General features: G+C 39.7%; 1 non-coding gene across 1 annotated transcript; it reads left to right on the forward strand.

Annotated features, from left to right (window-relative positions):
- Positions 1–8: 8 nt before the first annotated feature.
- On the forward strand, positions 9–115 carry LOC120268179. The gene has a single exon (XR_005538846.1). It is a non-coding gene; the product is annotated as a small nucleolar RNA R71 (small nucleolar RNA).
- The last annotated feature ends 4,220 nt before the right edge of the window (positions 116–4,335 follow it).

A 4,335-nucleotide genomic window follows, 5' to 3' on the forward strand; every position in this document is an offset into this window, starting at 1 on the left:
ACTCGGGGAACCCATGCTGAGGACATTTCCGAAGGAGATCCTTTAACCTATCCCATGTCTCAATAAGAGACTCCAATTCCATTTGCATGAAGGAGGATATTTTATTCCTGAGCTTTGCATATTTTTCGGGAGGGAAATATCGAGCGAGAAAAGCTTCTACCATCTCCTCTCAAGTAATGATCAATGCTCTAGGTAATGAATGTAACCATTACTTCGCTCTCAACTTCAAGGAAAATGGGAAGGCACTCAACTTGATAGAATCATCTGTAACACCATTAATCTTGAGCATGTGGCACACTTCCAAGAAATTCTCAATGTGGTTGTTCGGATCCTCATCGACCAAACCATTAAACTGTGCTGACTGCTATAACATTTCGATGAAGCCTAGCTTGAGCTCAAAACTCTGAACTATAATCGGTAGCCGCACAATACTAGACTACGTACCAAGAACTGCAAGTCTTGCATAATCTGAGAGTGTCCTCTACTGCTCATGTTGTTCTGCCATTTTATCAGACCCTTCAACTTTCTATCTCAGCTTGATTTGATTGTTCGTGCACATGTTTCTTTTCCCGTCTATGAATTATTATTCTTCTTCCAATATCTGGATCACTTTTAACCAATATCAAAGGGTTGCCTCGGGTCATAACCTGGAGCTACAATCAAAGAAAGAAAAATAAATCAGAATGATGGAAGAATAAGAAAGTGTGAAATAGAACAAGTGATGAATAAAGAAAATAGCAAAGTGCAAAATGCTTCCAAAACGCCTATTCCCCGGTAACAATACCAAAAACTTGACAAACCCCTTGCGTGTGTGTACCGCAAGTGCATTGGTTGTCGAAGTAATAATGTACCTTGGTGAATGGGTAGTCGTATCACAGGAAATAGTGCTTAGAAACACAAGTATTGCAATCAACTATAGTTAAAACCAAATTGTGATTTTTGAGTGAACAATATAAATGTAAATGAAAGTAAAGAAAAGAAGAAAGAGACACAATAGAAATAAGGAGAGGTAATCGATAGAATGATGGGGTACTCGGACATTGCTCACCCTACGACTATTGTTTCAAGTGCAAGACTAATCATTATGCCTCATAACTGATGTTTAATGAGTCGTGGAAATCCAAAAACACATGATCCCAAACCTAAGGTCAGTGGAAAGGGATACTCTCGACACCTCACACTTTGTAAGGTTGCTTAAAGCTCTGGGGACTCCAAGTGATAAACCCTATTCCCTAATATAGATCTAATCCTTTGGTTTAGGCGAAAGACCCCTAGTCAAGATAAAGCCCCAACACTAAGGATTACTTCAACACTTGACTCTATTGCTCGCGCAAATAAGCCCCAGTGGAGTTTGTCTCTTAACACTTCACTCTATCATGAAAACAAAGAACTCTTGAAACATGGAGGTGGGATAAATCACACTGGAAGGGGAATGAGGTGTTTCACTACCTCTTGTCTCACCCTCTTGACTCTCTCCAACCTAGCTTTATCCAATCCTAATGAAGTGTCACTCATTCACAAGGATTACCAATATAGATTCTCAACCCTAGCGTTAATGGAACAATATGAAGTGTCACTCTAAGGGAAAATCAATTCAAAAAGCATTTAAGGCTAGAACTCAATTAACACATCAATTAAAGAAACATAATAAAAGTCAATGGAACAAAATCATCCTAGGGTTTACAAGTCCAAGCACCCACTAGAGGTTTAGTTCTCCATGGAGTAATATACAATCAACAATGAAATCAAAAGTAAAAGCATGCAATCCATAGATAAAACCCCTTGTAGTCCGTGTCGATGGCCTTGTGGAGATGCCTCGTCTTCTCCAAAGGTTCCCTTGTGATTAGTACTTGTGTGATAAGAATGCGAAGTAATCTTTCCTTATGGTGAACATTACTTTTATCAGGTTTTAGCGATAATATGTGTGCATTTATGTTACTTTCATCTGTATAGGGTTGTGAAGCCGAACGTTAAAGAAACAAGCCAATGTAGGTCGTGAACGCACTATATGGAGGAAATCTTGAGAAGGTTCAAACGCGAAGTCATAAGTCGGGTTCAAGACGCAAGAATGTGTGCCAACCTCCTTGTATTCAAGTTAGCACAATAAGTTGGAGGGGCACAAAGGCAGTCACATTCGAGTATACCGGCTTGTGCATTGATAGCTAGATCTTTACCAATGAAGCTGATTATTGAAGAAGCAATGCGATCTATGACGTAAACGTGTGCCCGTTTACGTTACCTTGATGAAAACATGGATTCGGGAGTGTTTCGGATTGCTACTGTAGCAGGTTCTGTTGGCAGCAGGCCAAAAAAGTGAAGTTCAGAGAATCCACACGGGAGTGTGAATTTTCCACAGGTCCGTGTGGAGAATTCACAGGGGTGTGTGGATGCCCGATTCTAGCCCTATTTAAGGCCAATTTCAGCCCCGATTTCAGTCCTATTTAAAGTATTATTCATCTTTCACTTGGTTGATAAACAATTTAAGTATTTTTATTCCTTACTCCCTGTGGATACGATACCCACTCACCTGGGATTTATTACTTAGACACCCATGCACTTGCGGTTTACACGCATATTCGGTCGTGTCACCTTGTCAAGCCTAGGGCACATCTCACCGAATTGATGCAGATGAAAGCTCCCCCAATAACTCTCCGCCAAAGGAACACGATGTCAAAGGTTGTAGGACCACTCCAAAGACCTAGCTAAAGCCTCTCCAAACCCTAGCCGCGAGCACCTCCAAAGATGGGTAAAAGATGGTAAAAAGATCCCCTAAGACTCCTTAAAATGCGGTACTTATAGGGGCTGGAATCGGGCATCCAGACAAGCATGTGGAATTTCCACACGACCGTGTGGATTTTCAGAACTCAGTTTTCTGTGAGCTGTGAACAGTAAATGCTACAGTAATTTTACTATAGTGAGTTGCTACAATACTTGGCTAAAATGCTCCTGAATTCCACTCTTTTCATCAAGGCCACATGAATGGGCACACACCCATATGGTAGATCTGTCGCATCTTTAATGAAACCAAATTGACGATGCTCTTGCTAATGTTGCATAAGTCGGAACATATGAGTGTGACTGCCGTTGTGCCCTTCCACTTTGTGTATTCTCTTGAGCACAATGGAGGTTGGCACACACCCACATGTCTTTGAGCACAACTTGTGTCTTTACCTTTGTTCAATTTAAGAAACTTCATCAAGAATCATGTCCATGATCTACTTTTACTTCATTTCTTCCGGAATTGTCTCCACAACCCTATATGCACAAAAGAATACTTCATATTACTTATACACAAGCACTTTTCATCCGTTAATGAATATAGAATATTTATTATTTATTTCTAAATGTGACCATCTTGTTTATTTATTATATTTATTTATTAATTTTGAATATTTATGGAATTAGGTAATTTAGTAATAAGTGTTATATTATAGAAGTTATATTGATAATATTTAGCAATTAAGTAGTCCTCAAGTGTGTGTTTTTATGTCTATATGGTACTTAGTTGTTTTATTATTTCTCAGAGGACAAAAGGAGCACAACAAAAACTAAAGGAAGGAAATCAGGAGCAAAACATTGCCAAAAAGCAACAAATAGAGAAATACACAGGCAACGTACATGGTCGTGTACTTGCCCATGTAAACTTTGGTAGATGAGTAGCCAGAGAAACACACAGATACCATGCACATATCTGTTTACTCCCTGAGTGCCCTCCTACCAAGAAGAACATGGCCATGTAGATGAAGAACACGCCCGTGTACATTCAGAAAGTTGTAGAGCATGTTCTAGATGAGAATATGAGCAGAAGTAAAGTACATTGCTGTGCAACTAAAGAGCTGAAGCGAAGATTTATTCAAAGAGTTACACGGCTAGACAAAGAGATATGCGGCCGTGTACCTTGGGGATGTGGGTTTTTTACCCATCCTGAGATTTACACATGCAAGATACACGCTCGTGTACTTGCCCGTATACCGGTCAGATTCCTAGAGATATAAAAAAAAGAATGAATAGGGTATAGGGATCCGATTTTTGACCTACTTTCGGGGGAATAGAGCTGAGGACTATTGGCTAGGGTTTGAAAGAGCTTCCAAGGTATCAAGGAAGAGATCGAAAGAGTCATCAGAGTCACAATCCATTAGTGATGATATTGGCTCACATCTACTCCAACATTGATGACATTGAGAGGGGGTTTTCTTTCCAAAGTAGGGTTTTAGGGATTGATTTCCATATTGTAGAGATGAACATTGGCCCCATGGAAGGCTAACTTCCTTGGGTGTTCGAATTGATGTAGCTTGGGAATAATTTTACTTTAACATTGCTTTTTAATATAGATTA

This window comes from Dioscorea cayenensis, chromosome 8, assembly GCF_009730915.1.
Source record: "Dioscorea cayenensis subsp. rotundata cultivar TDr96_F1 chromosome 8, TDr96_F1_v2_PseudoChromosome.rev07_lg8_w22 25.fasta, whole genome shotgun sequence".
NCBI lineage: Eukaryota > Viridiplantae > Streptophyta > Magnoliopsida > Dioscoreales > Dioscoreaceae > Dioscorea > Dioscorea cayenensis.